General features: G+C 59.0%; 12 non-coding genes across 12 annotated transcripts; all 12 read left to right on the top strand.

Annotated features, from left to right (window-relative positions):
• Positions 1-704: 704 nt before the first annotated feature.
• Positions 705-895, top strand: LOC138223746 (U2 spliceosomal RNA). Its single transcript, XR_011182138.1, has one exon. It is a non-coding gene; the product is annotated as a U2 spliceosomal RNA (small nuclear RNA).
• An 819-nt stretch (positions 896-1,714) lies between these two features.
• Positions 1,715-1,905, top strand: LOC138223747 (U2 spliceosomal RNA). The gene has a single exon (XR_011182139.1). It is a non-coding gene; the product is annotated as a U2 spliceosomal RNA (small nuclear RNA).
• Positions 1,906-2,726: 821 nt separating this feature from the next.
• Positions 2,727-2,917, top strand: LOC138223748 (U2 spliceosomal RNA). The gene has a single exon (XR_011182140.1). It is a non-coding gene; the product is annotated as a U2 spliceosomal RNA (small nuclear RNA).
• An 817-nt stretch (positions 2,918-3,734) lies between these two features.
• LOC138223749 (U2 spliceosomal RNA) lies at positions 3,735-3,925 on the top strand. The gene has a single exon (XR_011182141.1). It is a non-coding gene; the product is annotated as a U2 spliceosomal RNA (small nuclear RNA).
• An 817-nt stretch (positions 3,926-4,742) lies between these two features.
• LOC138223750 (U2 spliceosomal RNA) lies at positions 4,743-4,933 on the top strand. The gene has a single exon (XR_011182142.1). It is a non-coding gene; the product is annotated as a U2 spliceosomal RNA (small nuclear RNA).
• An 817-nt stretch (positions 4,934-5,750) lies between these two features.
• On the top strand, positions 5,751-5,941 carry LOC138223751 (U2 spliceosomal RNA). The gene has a single exon (XR_011182143.1). It is a non-coding gene; the product is annotated as a U2 spliceosomal RNA (small nuclear RNA).
• An 815-nt stretch (positions 5,942-6,756) lies between these two features.
• LOC138223752 (U2 spliceosomal RNA) lies at positions 6,757-6,947 on the top strand. Its single transcript, XR_011182144.1, has one exon. It is a non-coding gene; the product is annotated as a U2 spliceosomal RNA (small nuclear RNA).
• An 817-nt stretch (positions 6,948-7,764) lies between these two features.
• LOC138223753 (U2 spliceosomal RNA) lies at positions 7,765-7,955 on the top strand. Its single transcript, XR_011182145.1, has one exon. It is a non-coding gene; the product is annotated as a U2 spliceosomal RNA (small nuclear RNA).
• Positions 7,956-8,772: 817 nt separating this feature from the next.
• LOC138223754 (U2 spliceosomal RNA) lies at positions 8,773-8,963 on the top strand. The gene has a single exon (XR_011182146.1). It is a non-coding gene; the product is annotated as a U2 spliceosomal RNA (small nuclear RNA).
• Positions 8,964-9,780: 817 nt separating this feature from the next.
• LOC138223755 (U2 spliceosomal RNA) lies at positions 9,781-9,971 on the top strand. Its single transcript, XR_011182147.1, has one exon. It is a non-coding gene; the product is annotated as a U2 spliceosomal RNA (small nuclear RNA).
• An 809-nt stretch (positions 9,972-10,780) lies between these two features.
• On the top strand, positions 10,781-10,971 carry LOC138223756 (U2 spliceosomal RNA). Its single transcript, XR_011182148.1, has one exon. It is a non-coding gene; the product is annotated as a U2 spliceosomal RNA (small nuclear RNA).
• An 811-nt stretch (positions 10,972-11,782) lies between these two features.
• LOC138223365 (U2 spliceosomal RNA) lies at positions 11,783-11,971 on the top strand. Its single transcript, XR_011181813.1, has one exon. It is a non-coding gene; the product is annotated as a U2 spliceosomal RNA (small nuclear RNA).
• Positions 11,972-17,115: the final 5,144 nt, after the last annotated feature.

Raw genomic sequence — 17,115 nt, forward strand, 5'->3', positions numbered from 1 at the left:
CTCTCTCCCCCTCCCCCTCCCCGTCTCCGTTCCCGTGCTCCCTCTGTGCACTTTCCCGCGTCTCGACTCTCTGGGCAAGCAGGCCGGCCCCCTTTTCGGCTCCCGTGCGTTTTCCCTCCAAAAAACTTAGTTTTTTCAGCCTTTTCCCAGGGAGGCAGGCGTGGCTTTTGTGTGTGTGTGTGTGTGTGTGTGTATGTGTGTGTGTGTGTGTGTGTGTCCCCGTCCTCGCAGGCGGGCCCCTTTCGACAGCCGGGCGGTTTCCCTCCAAAAAACTTAGTATATACACCTTTTCTTCCTTTTTTTCCGGCAGGCGGGCAGGCGCGCGCGTCTGTGTGTGTGTGTGTCCCCGTCCCTCCCGAGAGAGCGCTGCCCCTTGCCTCTGCCCGCAGGTGCCGACGGTCCGCTTTCGCTTGCAGCTCGCTCGGCACAGCTGCTGCTGGTGGGAGGGGCCTAAGCTAAGGAGGCCGGCCGGCTGGCGCCCCCCTGCGGCTGCGGTCGTTGTCGGGCCGTTGACAGGAGATCCAAGAGCAGGGCCCCCGCCCGGGACTGGCGGGCAGGCAGGCGAGCAAGCAGGCAGGCAAGAGAGGGGGAGAGCGGAGTCCGGGCGGCCGGCAGCCGCGTGCGGACCGGGCTCCCGAGGCGTCGGCCTGCGCCGCTGCGCGCCAGCCGGACGCCCGCGCGCCCGCCCAAGGCCGGCGTCGGGCATCGCTTCTCGGCCTTTTGGCTAAGATCAAGTGTAGTATCTGTTCTTATCAGTTTAATATCTGATACGTCCCCCATCGGGGGACCACATATTAAACGGATTTTTGGAACAGGGAGCTGGATCAGGAGCTTGCTCCGTCCTCTCCACGCATCGGCCCGGTATTGCAGCGCCTCCGGGAGCGGTGCACCACCTTCTCTCAGCGGTGAAAAGACAGACGTAGCTAGCAAGCAAGCAAGCAAGCAAGCAAGCGAGGTGGACTGGAGCTCCTTCTTCTCGGGTCTCGTCTCTCGTCCATCTGTGTGTCTCTCTCTCCCCCTCCCCCTCCCCGTCTCCGTTCCCGTGCTCCCTCTGTGCACTTTCCCGCGTCTCGACTCTCTGGGCAAGCAGGCCGGCCCCCTTTTCGGCTCCCGTGCGTTTTCCCTCCAAAAAACTTAGTTTTTTCAGCCTTTTCCCAGGGAGGCAGGCGTGGCTTTTGTGTGTGTGTGTGTGTGTGTGTGTGTATGTGTGTGTGTGTGTGTGTGTGTCCCCGTCCTCGCAGGCGGGCCCCTTTCGACAGCCGGGCGGTTTCCCTCCAAAAAACTTAGTATATACACCTTTTCTTCCTTTTTTTCCGGCAGGCGGGCAGGCGCGCGCGTCTGTGTGTGTGTGTGTCCCCGTCCCTCCCGAGAGAGCGCTGCCCCTTGCCTCTGCCCGCAGGTGCCGACGGTCCGCTTTCGCTTGCAGCTCGCTCGGCACAGCTGCTGCTGGTGGGAGGGGCCTAAGCTAAGGAGGCCGGCCGGCTGGCGCCCCCCTGCGGCTGCGGTCGTTGTCGGGCCGTTGACAGGAGATCCAAGAGCAGGGCCCCCGCCCGGGACTGGCGGGCAGGCAGGCGAGCAAGCAGGCAGGCAAGAGAGGGGGAGAGCGGAGTCCGGGCGGCCGGCAGCCGCGTGCGGACCGGGCTCCCGAGGCGTCGGCCTGCGCCGCTGCGCGCCAGCCGGACGCCCGCGCGCCCGCCCAAGGCCGGCGTCGGGCATCGCTTCTCGGCCTTTTGGCTAAGATCAAGTGTAGTATCTGTTCTTATCAGTTTAATATCTGATACGTCCCCCATCGGGGGACCACATATTAAACGGATTTTTGGAACAGGGAGCTGGATCAGGAGCTTGCTCCGTCCTCTCCACGCATCGGCCCGGTATTGCAGCGCCTCCGGGAGCGGTGCACCACCTTCTCTCAGCGGTGAAAAGACAGACGTAGCTAGCAAGCAAGCAAGCAAGCAAGCAAGCGAGGTGGACTGGAGCTCCTTCTTCTCGGGTCTCGTCTCTCGTCCATCTGTGTGTCTCTCTCTCCCCCTCCCCCTCCCCGTCTCCGTTCCCGTGCTCCCTCTGTGCACTTTCCCGCGTCTCGACTCTCTGGGCAAGCAGGCCGGCCCCCTTTTCGGCTCCCGTGCGTTTTCCCTCCAAAAAACTTAGTTTTTTCAGCCTTTTCCCAGGGAGGCAGGCGTGGCTTTTGTGTGTGTGTGTGTGTGTGTGTATGTGTGTGTGTGTGTGTGTGTGTGTGTGTCCCCGTCCTCGCAGGCGGGCCCCTTTCGACAGCCGGGCGGTTTCCCTCCAAAAAACTTAGTATATACACCTTTTCTTCCTTTTTTTCCGGCAGGCGGGCAGGCGCGCGCGTCTGTGTGTGTGTGTGTCCCCGTCCCTCCCGAGAGAGCGCTGCCCCTTGCCTCTGCCCGCAGGTGCCGACGGTCCGCTTTCGCTTGCAGCTCGCTCGGCACAGCTGCTGCTGGTGGGAGGGGCCTAAGCTAAGGAGGCCGGCCGGCTGGCGCCCCCCTGCGGCTGCGGTCGTTGTCGGGCCGTTGACAGGAGATCCAAGAGCAGGGCCCCCGCCCGGGACTGGCGGGCAGGCAGGCGAGCAAGCAGGCAGGCAAGAGAGGGGGAGAGCGGAGTCCGGGCGGCCGGCAGCCGCGTGCGGACCGGGCTCCCGAGGCGTCGGCCTGCGCCGCTGCGCGCCAGCCGGACGCCCGCGCGCCCGCCCAAGGCCGGCGTCGGGCATCGCTTCTCGGCCTTTTGGCTAAGATCAAGTGTAGTATCTGTTCTTATCAGTTTAATATCTGATACGTCCCCCATCGGGGGACCACATATTAAACGGATTTTTGGAACAGGGAGCTGGATCAGGAGCTTGCTCCGTCCTCTCCACGCATCGGCCCGGTATTGCAGCGCCTCCGGGAGCGGTGCACCACCTTCTCTCAGCGGTGAAAAGACAGACGTAGCTAGCAAGCAAGCAAGCAAGCAAGCAAGCGAGGTGGACTGGAGCTCCTTCTTCTCGGGTCTCGTCTCTCGTCCATCTGTGTGTCTCTCTCTCCCCCTCCCCCTCCCCGTCTCCGTTCCCGTGCTCCCTCTGTGCACTTTCCCGCGTCTCGACTCTCTGGGCAAGCAGGCCGGCCCCCTTTTCGGCTCCCGTGCGTTTTCCCTCCAAAAAACTTAGTTTTTTCAGCCTTTTCCCAGGGAGGCAGGCGTGGCTTTTGTGTGTGTGTGTGTGTGTGTGTATGTGTGTGTGTGTGTGTGTGTGTGTCCCCGTCCTCGCAGGCGGGCCCCTTTCGACAGCCGGGCGGTTTCCCTCCAAAAAACTTAGTATATACACCTTTTCTTCCTTTTTTTCCGGCAGGCGGGCAGGCGCGCGCGTCTGTGTGTGTGTGTGTCCCCGTCCCTCCCGAGAGAGCGCTGCCCCTTGCCTCTGCCCGCAGGTGCCGACGGTCCGCTTTCGCTTGCAGCTCGCTCGGCACAGCTGCTGCTGGTGGGAGGGGCCTAAGCTAAGGAGGCCGGCCGGCTGGCGCCCCCCTGCGGCTGCGGTCGTTGTCGGGCCGTTGACAGGAGATCCAAGAGCAGGGCCCCCGCCCGGGACTGGCGGGCAGGCAGGCGAGCAAGCAGGCAGGCAAGAGAGGGGGAGAGCGGAGTCCGGGCGGCCGGCAGCCGCGTGCGGACCGGGCTCCCGAGGCGTCGGCCTGCGCCGCTGCGCGCCAGCCGGACGCCCGCGCGCCCGCCCAAGGCCGGCGTCGGGCATCGCTTCTCGGCCTTTTGGCTAAGATCAAGTGTAGTATCTGTTCTTATCAGTTTAATATCTGATACGTCCCCCATCGGGGGACCACATATTAAACGGATTTTTGGAACAGGGAGCTGGATCAGGAGCTTGCTCCGTCCTCTCCACGCATCGGCCCGGTATTGCAGCGCCTCCGGGAGCGGTGCACCACCTTCTCTCAGCGGTGAAAAGACAGACGTAGCTAGCAAGCAAGCAAGCAAGCAAGCAAGCGAGGTGGACTGGAGCTCCTTCTTCTCGGGTCTCGTCTCTCGTCCATCTGTGTGTCTCTCTCTCCCCCTCCCCCTCCCCGTCTCCGTTCCCGTGCTCCCTCTGTGCACTTTCCCGCGTCTCGACTCTCTGGGCAAGCAGGCCGGCCCCCTTTTCGGCTCCCGTGCGTTTTCCCTCCAAAAAACTTAGTTTTTTCAGCCTTTTCCCAGGGAGGCAGGCGTGGCTTTTGTGTGTGTGTGTGTGTGTGTGTGTATGTGTGTGTGTGTGTGTGTGTGTCCCCGTCCTCGCAGGCGGGCCCCTTTCGACAGCCGGGCGGTTTCCCTCCAAAAAACTTAGTATATACACCTTTTCTTCCTTTTTTTCCGGCAGGCGGGCAGGCGCGCGCGTCTGTGTGTGTGTGTGTCCCCGTCCCTCCCGAGAGAGCGCTGCCCCTTGCCTCTGCCCGCAGGTGCCGACGGTCCGCTTTCGCTTGCAGCTCGCTCGGCACAGCTGCTGCTGGTGGGAGGGGCCTAAGCTAAGGAGGCCGGCCGGCTGGCGCCCCCCTGCGGCTGCGGTCGTTGTCGGGCCGTTGACAGGAGATCCAAGAGCAGGGCCCCCGCCCGGGACTGGCGGGCAGGCAGGCGAGCAAGCAGGCAGGCAAGAGAGGGGGAGAGCGGAGTCCGGGCGGCCGGCAGCCGCGTGCGGACCGGGCTCCCGAGGCGTCGGCCTGCGCCGCTGCGCGCCAGCCGGACGCCCGCGCGCCCGCCCAAGGCCGGCGTCGGGCATCGCTTCTCGGCCTTTTGGCTAAGATCAAGTGTAGTATCTGTTCTTATCAGTTTAATATCTGATACGTCCCCCATCGGGGGACCACATATTAAACGGATTTTTGGAACAGGGAGCTGGATCAGGAGCTTGCTCCGTCCTCTCCACGCATCGGCCCGGTATTGCAGCGCCTCCGGGAGCGGTGCACCACCTTCTCTCAGCGGTGAAAAGACAGACGTAGCTAGCAAGCAAGCAAGCAAGCAAGCAAGCGAGGTGGACTGGAGCTCCTTCTTCTCGGGTCTCGTCTCTCGTCCATCTGTGTGTCTCTCTCTCCCCCTCCCCCTCCCCGTCTCCGTTCCCGTGCTCCCTCTGTGCACTTTCCCGCGTCTCGACTCTCTGGGCAAGCAGGCCGGCCCCCTTTTCGGCTCCCGTGCGTTTTCCCTCCAAAAAACTTAGTTTTTTCAGCCTTTTCCCAGGGAGGCAGGCGTGGCTTTTGTGTGTGTGTGTGTGTGTGTGTGTATGTGTGTGTGTGTGTGTGTGTGTCCCCGTCCTCGCAGGCGGGCCCCTTTCGACAGCCGGGCGGTTTCCCTCCAAAAAACTTAGTATATACACCTTTTCTTCCTTTTTTTCCGGCAGGCGGGCAGGCGCGCGCGTCTGTGTGTGTGTGTGTCCCCGTCCCTCCCGAGAGAGCGCTGCCCCTTGCCTCTGCCCGCAGGTGCCGACGGTCCGCTTTCGCTTGCAGCTCGCTCGGCACAGCTGCTGCTGGTGGGAGGGGCCTAAGCTAAGGAGGCCGGCCGGCTGGCGCCCCCCTGCGGCTGCGGTCGTTGTCGGGCCGTTGACAGGAGATCCAAGAGCAGGGCCCCCGCCCGGGACTGGCGGGCAGGCAGGCGAGCAAGCAGGCAGGCAAGAGAGGGGGAGAGCGGAGTCCGGGCGGCCGGCAGCCGCGTGCGGACCGGGCTCCCGAGGCGTCGGCCTGCGCCGCTGCGCGCCAGCCGGACGCCCGCGCGCCCGCCCAAGGCCGGCGTCGGGCATCGCTTCTCGGCCTTTTGGCTAAGATCAAGTGTAGTATCTGTTCTTATCAGTTTAATATCTGATACGTCCCCCATCGGGGGACCACATATTAAACGGATTTTTGGAACAGGGAGCTGGATCAGGAGCTTGCTCCGTCCTCTCCACGCATCGGCCCGGTATTGCAGCGCCTCCGGGAGCGGTGCACCACCTTCTCTCAGCGGTGAAAAGACAGACGTAGCTAGCAAGCAAGCAAGCAAGCAAGCAAGCGAGGTGGACTGGAGCTCCTTCTTCTCGGGTCTCGTCTCTCGTCCATCTGTGTGTCTCTCTCTCCCCCTCCCCCTCCCCGTCTCCGTTCCCGTGCTCCCTCTGTGCACTTTCCCGCGTCTCGACTCTCTGGGCAAGCAGGCCGGCCCCCTTTTCGGCTCCCGTGCGTTTTCCCTCCAAAAAACTTAGTTTTTTCAGCCTTTTCCCAGGGAGGCAGGCGTGGCTTTTGTGTGTGTGTGTGTGTGTGTGTATGTGTGTGTGTGTGTGTGTGTGTCCCCGTCCTCGCAGGCGGGCCCCTTTCGACAGCCGGGCGGTTTCCCTCCAAAAAACTTAGTATATACACCTTTTCTTCCTTTTTTTCCGGCAGGCGGGCAGGCGCGCGCGTCTGTGTGTGTGTGTGTCCCCGTCCCTCCCGAGAGAGCGCTGCCCCTTGCCTCTGCCCGCAGGTGCCGACGGTCCGCTTTCGCTTGCAGCTCGCTCGGCACAGCTGCTGCTGGTGGGAGGGGCCTAAGCTAAGGAGGCCGGCCGGCTGGCGCCCCCCTGCGGCTGCGGTCGTTGTCGGGCCGTTGACAGGAGATCCAAGAGCAGGGCCCCCGCCCGGGACTGGCGGGCAGGCAGGCGAGCAAGCAGGCAGGCAAGAGAGGGGGAGAGCGGAGTCCGGGCGGCCGGCAGCCGCGTGCGGACCGGGCTCCCGAGGCGTCGGCCTGCGCCGCTGCGCGCCAGCCGGACGCCCGCGCGCCCGCCCAAGGCCGGCGTCGGGCATCGCTTCTCGGCCTTTTGGCTAAGATCAAGTGTAGTATCTGTTCTTATCAGTTTAATATCTGATACGTCCCCCATCGGGGGACCACATATTAAACGGATTTTTGGAACAGGGAGCTGGATCAGGAGCTTGCTCCGTCCTCTCCACGCATCGGCCCGGTATTGCAGCGCCTCCGGGAGCGGTGCACCACCTTCTCTCAGCGGTGAAAAGACAGACGTAGCTAGCAAGCAAGCAAGCAAGCAAGCAAGCGAGGTGGACTGGAGCTCCTTCTTCTCGGGTCTCGTCTCTCGTCCATCTGTGTGTCTCTCTCTCCCCCTCCCCCTCCCCGTCTCCGTTCCCGTGCTCCCTCTGTGCACTTTCCCGCGTCTCGACTCTCTGGGCAAGCAGGCCGGCCCCCTTTTCGGCTCCCGTGCGTTTTCCCTCCAAAAAACTTAGTTTTTTCAGCCTTTTCCCAGGGAGGCAGGCGTGGCTTTTGTGTGTGTGTGTGTGTGTGTGTGTATGTGTGTGTGTGTGTGTGTGTGTCCCCGTCCTCGCAGGCGGGCCCCTTTCGACAGCCGGGCGGTTTCCCTCCAAAAAACTTAGTATATACACCTTTTCTTCCTTTTTTTCCGGCAGGCGGGCAGGCGCGCGCGTCTGTGTGTGTGTGTGTCCCCGTCCCTCCCGAGAGAGCGCTGCCCCTTGCCTCTGCCCGCAGGTGCCGACGGTCCGCTTTCGCTTGCAGCTCGCTCGGCACAGCTGCTGCTGGTGGGAGGGGCCTAAGCTAAGGAGGCCGGCCGGCTGGCGCCCCCCTGCGGCTGCGGTCGTTGTCGGGCCGTTGACAGGAGATCCAAGAGCAGGGCCCCCGCCCGGGACTGGCGGGCAGGCAGGCGAGCAAGCAGGCAGGCAAGAGAGGGGGAGAGCGGAGTCCGGGCGGCCGGCAGCCGCGTGCGGACCGGGCTCCCGAGGCGTCGGCCTGCGCCGCTGCGCGCCAGCCGGACGCCCGCGCGCCCGCCCAAGGCCGGCGTCGGGCATCGCTTCTCGGCCTTTTGGCTAAGATCAAGTGTAGTATCTGTTCTTATCAGTTTAATATCTGATACGTCCCCCATCGGGGGACCACATATTAAACGGATTTTTGGAACAGGGAGCTGGATCAGGAGCTTGCTCCGTCCTCTCCACGCATCGGCCCGGTATTGCAGCGCCTCCGGGAGCGGTGCACCACCTTCTCTCAGCGGTGAAAAGACAGACGTAGCTAGCAAGCAAGCAAGCAAGCAAGCAAGCGAGGTGGACTGGAGCTCCTTCTTCTCGGGTCTCGTCTCTCGTCCATCTGTGTGTCTCTCTCTCCCCCTCCCCCTCCCCGTCTCCGTTCCCGTGCTCCCTCTGTGCACTTTCCCGCGTCTCGACTCTCTGGGCAAGCAGGCCGGCCCCCTTTTCGGCTCCCGTGCGTTTTCCCTCCAAAAAACTTAGTTTTTTCAGCCTTTTCCCAGGGAGGCAGGCGTGGCTTTTGTGTGTGTGTGTGTGTGTGTGTATGTGTGTGTGTGTGTGTGTGTGTGTCCCCGTCCTCGCAGGCGGGCCCCTTTCGACAGCCGGGCGGTTTCCCTCCAAAAAACTTAGTATATACACCTTTTCTTCCTTTTTTTCCGGCAGGCGGGCAGGCGCGCGCGTCTGTGTGTGTGTGTGTCCCCGTCCCTCCCGAGAGAGCGCTGCCCCTTGCCTCTGCCCGCAGGTGCCGACGGTCCGCTTTCGCTTGCAGCTCGCTCGGCACAGCTGCTGCTGGTGGGAGGGGCCTAAGCTAAGGAGGCCGGCCGGCTGGCGCCCCCCTGCGGCTGCGGTCGTTGTCGGGCCGTTGACAGGAGATCCAAGAGCAGGGCCCCCGCCCGGGACTGGCGGGCAGGCAGGCGAGCAAGCAGGCAGGCAAGAGAGGGGGAGAGCGGAGTCCGGGCGGCCGGCAGCCGCGTGCGGACCGGGCTCCCGAGGCGTCGGCCTGCGCCGCTGCGCGCCAGCCGGACGCCCGCGCGCCCGCCCAAGGCCGGCGTCGGGCATCGCTTCTCGGCCTTTTGGCTAAGATCAAGTGTAGTATCTGTTCTTATCAGTTTAATATCTGATACGTCCCCCATCGGGGGACCACATATTAAACGGATTTTTGGAACAGGGAGCTGGATCAGGAGCTTGCTCCGTCCTCTCCACGCATCGGCCCGGTATTGCAGCGCCTCCGGGAGCGGTGCACCACCTTCTCTCAGCGGTGAAAAGACAGACGTAGCTAGCAAGCAAGCAAGCAAGCAAGCAAGCGAGGTGGACTGGAGCTCCTTCTTCTCGGGTCTCGTCTCTCGTCCATCTGTGTGTCTCTCTCTCCCCCTCCCCCTCCCCGTCTCCGTTCCCGTGCTCCCTCTGTGCACTTTCCCGCGTCTCGACTCTCTGGGCAAGCAGGCCGGCCCCCTTTTCGGCTCCCGTGCGTTTTCCCTCCAAAAAACTTAGTTTTTTCAGCCTTTTCCCAGGGAGGCAGGCGTGGCTTTTGTGTGTGTGTGTGTGTGTGTGTGTGTATGTGTGTGTGTGTGTGTGTGTCCCCGTCCTCGCAGGCGGGCCCCTTTCGACAGCCGGGCGGTTTCCCTCCAAAAAACTTAGTATATACACCTTTTCTTCCTTTTTTTCCGGCAGGCGGGCAGGCGCGCGCGTCTGTGTGTGTGTGTGTCCCCGTCCCTCCCGAGAGAGCGCTGCCCCTTGCCTCTGCCCGCAGGTGCCGACGGTCCGCTTTCGCTTGCAGCTCGCTCGGCACAGCTGCTGCTGGTGGGAGGGGCCTAAGCTAAGGAGGCCGGCCGGCTGGCGCCCCCCTGCGGCTGCGGTCGTTGTCGGGCCGTTGACAGGAGATCCAAGAGCAGGGCCCCCGCCCGGGACTGGCGGGCAGGCAGGCGAGCAAGCAGGCAGGCAAGAGAGGGGGAGAGCGGAGTCCGGGCGGCCGGCAGCCGCGTGCGGACCGGGCTCCCGAGGCGTCGGCCTGCGCCGCTGCGCGCCAGCCGGACGCCCGCGCGCCCGCCCAAGGCCGGCGTCGGGCATCGCTTCTCGGCCTTTTGGCTAAGATCAAGTGTAGTATCTGTTCTTATCAGTTTAATATCTGATACGTCCCCCATCGGGGGACCACATATTAAACGGATTTTTGGAACAGGGAGCTGGATCAGGAGCTTGCTCCGTCCTCTCCACGCATCGGCCCGGTATTGCAGCGCCTCCGGGAGCGGTGCACCACCTTCTCTCAGCGGTGAAAAGACAGACGTAGCTAGCAAGCAAGCAAGCAAGCAAGCAAGCGAGGTGGACTGGAGCTCCTTCTTCTCGGGTCTCGTCTCTCGTCCATCTGTGTGTCTCTCTCTCCCCCTCCCCCTCCCCGTCTCCGTTCCCGTGCTCCCTCTGTGCACTTTCCCGCGTCTCGACTCTCTGGGCAAGCAGGCCGGCCCCCTTTTCGGCTCCCGTGCGTTTCCCTCCAAAAAACTTAGTTTTTTCAGCCTTTTCCCAGGAGGCAGGCGTGGCTTTTGTGTGTGTGTGTGTGTGTGTATGTGTGTGTGTGTGTGTGTGTGTCCCCGTCCTCGCAGGCGGGCCCCTTTCGACAGCCGGGCGGTTTCCCTCCAAAAAACTTAGTATATACACCTTTTCTTCCTTTTTTTCCGGCAGGCGGGCAGGCGCGCGCGTCTGTGTGTGTGTGTGTCCCCGTCCTCCCGAGAGAGCGCTGCCCCTTGCCTCTGCCCGCAGGTGCCGACGGTCCGCTTTCGCTTGCAGCTCGCTCGGCACAGCTGCTGCTGGTGGGAGGGGCCTAAGCTAAGGAGGCCGGCCGGCTGGCGCCCCCCTGCGGCTGCGGTCGTTGTCGGCCGTTGACAGGAGATCCAAGAGCAGGGCCCCCGCCCGGGACTGGCGGGCAGGCAGGCGAGCAAGCAGGCAGGCAAGAGAGGGGGAGAGCGGAGTCCGGGCGGCCGGCAGCCGCGTGCGGACCGGGCTCCCGAGGCGTCGGCCTGCGCCGCTGCGCGCCAGCCGGACGCCCGCGCGCCCGCCCAAGGCCGGCGTCGGGCATCGCTTCTCGGCCTTTTGGCTAAGATCAAGTGTAGTATCTGTTCTTATCAGTTTAATATCTGATACGTCCCCCATCGGGGGACCACATATTAAACGGATTTTTGGAACAGGGAGCTGGATCAGGAGCTTGCTCCGTCCTCTCCACGCATCGGCCCGGTATTGCAGCGCCTCCGGGAGCGGTGCACCACCTTCTCTCAGCGGTGAAAAGACAGACGTAGCTAGCAAGCAAGCAAGCAAGCAAGCAAGCGAGGTGGACTGGAGCTCCTTCTTCTCGGGTCTCGTCTCTCGTCCATCTGTGTGTCTCTCTCTCCCCCTCCCCCTCCCCGTCTCCGTTCCCGTGCTCCCTCTGTGCACTTTCCCGCGTCTCGACTCTCTGGGCAAGCAGGCCGGCCCCCTTTTCGGCTCCCGTGCGTTTTCCCTCCAAAAAACTTAGTTTTTTCAGCCTTTTCCCAGGGAGGCAGGCGTGGCTTTTGTGTGTGTGTGTGTGTGTATGTGTGTGTGTGTGTGTGTGTGTCCCCGTCCTCGCAGGCGGGCCCCTTTCGACAGCCGGGCGGTTTCCCTCCAAAAAACTTAGTATATACACCTTTTCTTCCTTTTTTTCCGGCAGGCGGGCAGGCGCGCGCGTCTGTGTGTGTGTGTGTCCCCGTCCCTCCCGAGAGAGCGCTGCCCCTTGCCTCTGCCCGCAGGTGCCGACGGTCCGCTTTCGCTTGCAGCTCGCTCGGCACAGCTGCTGCTGGTGGGAGGGGCCTAAGCTAAGGAGGCCGGCCGGCTGGCGCCCCCCTGCGGCTGCGGTCGTTGTCGGGCCGTTGACAGGAGATCCAAGAGCAGGGCCCCCGCCCGGGACTGGCGGGCAGGCAGGCGAGCAAGCAGGCAGGCAAGAGAGGGGGAGAGCGGAGTCCGGGCGGCCGGCAGCCGCGTGCGGACCGGGCTCCCGAGGCGTCGGCCTGCGCCGCTGCGCGCCAGCCGGACGCCCGCGCGCCCGCCCAAGGCCGGCGTCGGGCATCGCTTCTCGGCCTTTTGGCTAAGATCAAGTGTAGTATCTGTTCTTATCAGTTTAATATCTGATACGTCCCCATCGGGGGACCACATATTAAACGGATTTTTGGAACAGGGAGCTGGATCAGGAGCTTGCTCCGTCCTCTCCACGCATCGGCCGGTATTGCAGCGCCTCCGGGAGCGGTGCACCACCTTCTCTCAGCGGTGAAAAGACAGACGTAGCTAGCAAAGCAAGCAAGCAAGCAAGCAAGCGGAGGTGGACTGGAGCTCCTTCTTCTCGGGTCTCGTCTCTCGTCCATCTGTGTGTCTCTCTCTCCCCCTCCCCCTCCCCGTCTCCGTCCCGTGCTCCCTCTGTGCACTTCCCGCGTCTCGACAAGCAGGCCGGCCCCCTTTTCGGCTCCCGTGCGTTTTCCCTCCAAAAAACTTAGTTTTTTCAGCCTTTTCCCAGGGAGGCAGGCGTGGCTTTTGTGTGTGTGTGTGTGTGTGTGTATGTGTGTGTGTGTGTGTGTGTGTGTGTCCCCGTCCTCGCAGGCGGGCCCCTTTCGACAGCCGGGCGGTTTCCCTCCAAAAAACTTAGTATATACACCTTTTCTTCCTTTTTTTCCGGCAGGCGGGCAGGCGCGCGCGTCTGTGTGTGTGTGTGTCCCCGTCCCTCCCGAGAGAGCGCTGCCCCTTGCCTCTGCCCGCAGGTGCCGACGGTCCGCTTTCGCTTGCAGCTCGCTCGGCACAGCTGCTGCTGGTGGGAGGGGCCTAAGCTAAGGAGGCCGGCCGGCTGGCGCCCCCCTGCGGCTGCGGTCGTTGTCGGGCCGTTGACAGGAGATCCAAGAGCAGGGCCCCCGCCCGGGACTGGCGGGCAGGCAGGCGAGCAAGCAGGCAGGCAAGAGAGGGGGAGAGCGGAGTCCGGGCGGCCGGCAGCCGCGTGCGGACCGGGCTCCCGAGGCGTCGGCCTGCGCCGCTGCGCGCCAGCCGGACGCCCGCGCGCCCGCCCAAGGCCGGCGTCGGGCATCGCTTCTCGGCCTTTTGGCTAAGATCAAGTGTGTGGCTTGTCCGCAGCTTGGTCTTGGCTGGGGGGAGAGAGAGACAGGGATCGCGCTTCAGGGACTTTCCTGGAAGTTTTTTTTTCTCAGAGGCGGAGGTTTCCGGCCTTTTTTTTTTTCTACGATGGAAGGAGCAGCGAGGACACGAGAGGGGAGAGCGAGGCATACTGTGCGTTTTGTGCAACGGGTTGGAGACGAGAGGACGGAGCTGGTCTCAAGGGATGCTTTTGAAGAGGAGGTGCTGTTTAAAGCCTTGAGTTTGGAGCCTGAAGACATCTTCTGCTTGCAGGACTTTCCTGGTAAGAGGATCTTTGATCTTTCTTTGTATACCGAGGACTTAGCAATGAAGATATGGAACACTGTCGGTTTGAGGAAGGATGCTAAGCCTTTTGTGGATTACATAATAGAACCTCTCTTTGCCCGGGAACTGAGAACCTTAACGGTTACAATGTTTAACCCGTATGTCCCAGAGGAAGATATTGTTTATTTCCTGAAGAGGTTTGTTGACATACAGGGGTTTGGGGCTAAAATGATGGATAGAAAGAGAGTGTGGAATGGGAAGAATCGATACAGAGTGAGGCTCCGCTTCGATGCGAATTCCCCGGATGGTCTGTTGCACCCCCCAGCAACCTTTTCGATTGGCTCGAACAATGGCTATTTATATTATTATGGACAGCCTTCAGTGTGCAGACGCTGCAGGAAGCCTGACCATCACGCCGCTGATTGTAGGGAAAAGGTGTGCAGGAAATGTGGAGGAGTGGGGCATTGGATGGCTGATTGCAAAGAGGAGGTGAGGTGTAATTTGTGTGGAGGGGAGGGGCACACATTTAAAGACTGCGATAAAAGGAAGAAGAACTATGCAGAGGTTGTGCGGGGTGCCGTTGGGACGCGTTCAGCCTCAAGTGCTACGGAGGGCAGGCAGGAGGAAGCAATGGATGGAGATGTGGTCGACATGGATGTATCTGTGAGTGACGTGGTTGATAAAGAGCAGGCTCAGGCAGAAGGGGACCAGGAGGATATACTGGGTGTAAGTCCTTCTGCGGACTATCAGGAGGTCGGGACTTCAAGAGATCTGCCGGGATTGGAGTTGATGAAGAAGGCAGTGGATGCAATAAGTTGGGCGGACAGAGCAGAGGGAGGTGAGGAGGACAGAATGGAGGATGCTGAGGGGGGAGAGATTCATCTGAAGTGTAAAGTCAAGAGGAAGCATCCGGAGTCGGAGGAAGACCTGGGGAAGAAGATAGGAAGAAGTGAGGAAGTTTCCGAGATGTGGCAGGAGTCGTCTGAGCTAAGTGAAGACAGTGTAACCCCGATGCCTACCTTGGAAGAGGGGGGAGAGGGGACAGCCTGCGTGTCAGAATCGCCTCTGTCATCGTCAAATGTGTCCCTGCAAATGTTAACACAAGACAGCGACTTACCTGGTGAGGTGGCGGAGAAGGAGAAAGAAGTGTGGTTTGAAGCGCTTTTACCTCCGACCTTCAGGAGGTATTGCAGATGGGACGCTAAAGCAGCGACTATTGAGTGGCCTGAGTTCTTTGACGAATCTGTATTTGGGAAAATGGGTATTAATTTAAGACCGGAAGTGAGGTCGGGCGAAGTATGTACATTTCAGGTTTATGCAGAAGATGCTAAAGAGCTGCGAGTAAAGAGGTTCCAATTAGAAGATGTGATGAAGGGTTGGGTGAGTGAGGTAGAGGCAGCTGAGGCTAGTTTTGAAAAGAAAAAAAGTAGTAGGCAGGGTGCAAAGCTTAAGTTGAATGTTCATAGGGAGTTTATAAGTGCATGTAAGTGGTCAAATGGGAATGTAGTGTACCCTGCGGAAGCGGGGGGTGTTAAGAGAATGTTAAAAGAGTACAAGAATGTAAACGTAGAGGTGGAGAGATCTAAAGAAAAGGTGGGGGCTTTATGGATAAGTGGGCCGAGTGAAGAAGAGAATAAGATGGTGTTTGTACGGTTCACGTTTCTTGCAAGAAAATGGGTAAATGAGGGTTATTGTTAAACCAATTTATTTATGATGAAGATTTTAACGCTTAATGTAAGGGGTTTGAGGGATAGAATTAAAAGAACAGTAGTTTTTGATTATTTGAAGTCTTTGGAATTCACTGTTTGCTTTTTGCAAGAAGTGCATTTAAAAGATAGCAGGGATGTGGAGTCTTTTACAGGTGAATGGGTAAAAGGAACGTCCAGATGGAGCGTGGGAGGAGTACATTCAACGGGCATCGGGATCTTGTTTGGGTCCCACGACTTTGTAGTGGAAAGAAGTGAAGTGGGCGTGGCCGGTAGGCTAATGAGCGTGGATGTTGTGGTGAGTGGAGTGAATTTCCGTTTTGTGTGTGTGTATGCTCCTGCAGTGGCGGCACAGCGCTCTGCTTTTTATGCGAATTTGGCTCCTTTTTGTTTAACGAATAGGAAAGTAGTTATGGGAGGGGATTTTAATATTGATTTGAAAGATAAGGACAGCCCGGACGTAAAGTGTATGCACAAACTGTTAGCACAATATGGTTTGATAGACTGTGTTGTAAGAGTTCTTAAGGGGAAACCTGTCCCTACATGGAGGAATGCAATGGGTTTAGCCAAAAGGTTAGACTATATTTTTGCATCCAGAGACTTGGGGATAGGGAGTGTGTTAACATCTCCCTTCTGGCACTCTGATCATGACATTTTGATGGTTGAGATTGCTGGTACTGGTATTAAGTTTGGAAAAGGGTTCTGGAAACTTAACACTGAGGTTCTAGAGGATGCTGAGTATAGGGAGTTGATAAGGAAGAAGATGACAAGGTGGAAAAGAACAAGGTACTGTAATGTTCCCATTTTAAAGTGGTGGGAATCAGTTAAAAGGTGGATTCAGAAAGAAACAAGGGAATATTGCATGAGGAGACAGATAGAGGAAAGGAAGGAAGGGAGAGTATTGCAAGAAAGATTGAACTGTTTATATGAGAAAAGTAATGAAGGTTTGCCTGTGGATTTAGAGGAGATTTATACGTTTAAAAGGAAATTGAGGGAATATTATGAGAAAAGGGCGCGTAAATATTTATTTAAGTTACGTATAGATAAATTGCAGTTCTCGGAAACTTGTTCAACGTTTCAGTTTAATAGTTTGTGGAGAAGGCAGAGAAGGAGGGTGATGGAGGGGGTACAGAATCAGTTAGGGCAGGTGGTGTCAGACAGAGATGGAATGCTGGAAGTGGCACTTGAGTTTTACCAAGAACTTTTTACAGAGCAGGGAATAAAGGAGGAGGCAGTGCAGGAAGTGTTGGGAAAGGTGTCACAAGTAGTGGCAGAGAAAGAGAGGTTGAGCATAGAGGAACCCTTTACTTTAGAGGAATTAAATGAGGTTAAGAGTGAAATGAAAAAGGGTAAGGTGCCTGGTGTGGACGGCATACCTGCTGAATTTTATGTTATGTTTTGGGATGAGTTGAGTGACGTGCTGCTCCGGGTTATGAATGAGATTTTTAAAAAGGGGCATATGGGGATTTCAATGAGGACGGGGATTTTAACATTGCTGTTTAAGAAGGGTAGGGCTACTGATTTGAAGAATTGGAGACCGTTGACGCTTTTGTGTACGGACTACAAGCTCTTTGCCAAAGTGCTTGTTAATAGACTAAAAAGGGTGCTGCCATCTGTTATTGGCATTGAGCAAACGTGTGGGGTTCAGGGTCGAAAAATAAGTTGGACCTTACAATTGATAAGGGATTTGATAGCTTGGACAGGACAAAGGGACCTGTCACTTATGTTAGTAAATTTGGATTTGGAAAAGGCCTTTGATAGGGTCTCCCACTCTTTTCTGTGGAAGGTTATGGAGCAGATGGGGTTTGGCTCAACCTTCATTAGGTGGATTCAGACCTTGTATACAGAAGTAGGAAGTAAGATCTTAATAAATGGGTATATTGGGAATATGGTTTGGCAGAACTCAGGGGTAAGGCAGGGATGTCCTCTGTCTCCTTTGCTTTTTGTCATTTACATTGAAGCATATGCTCGTTTAGTATGTCTAGACCCGAAAGTGGAGGGGGTGTTGATACCGGGGGGTGGTGGACAAAGGGCTAAGATAGCTCTATATGCGGATGATTTAACTTTGTTTATGTCTTCCGACGCCGACCTGCAGAGGGCGCTGGAGCTTTTTGAGCTTTTTGCTGCAGCTTCGGGTGCTAGGTTGAATAAAGGAAAGAGCAAGATCAAGTTTTTTGGGAAATGGAGAGATAGGCAAGATGGAGTGAGTGGTCTTCAGGTCTGTAGGGATCCAATGCGGATACTGGGAGTTCACTTCAAAGAAGGGGATGCGGCCAATTACAATTGGCTAGAGA

This window comes from Lepisosteus oculatus, chromosome 16 (assembly GCF_040954835.1).
Source record: "Lepisosteus oculatus isolate fLepOcu1 chromosome 16, fLepOcu1.hap2, whole genome shotgun sequence".
NCBI lineage: Eukaryota > Metazoa > Chordata > Actinopteri > Semionotiformes > Lepisosteidae > Lepisosteus > Lepisosteus oculatus.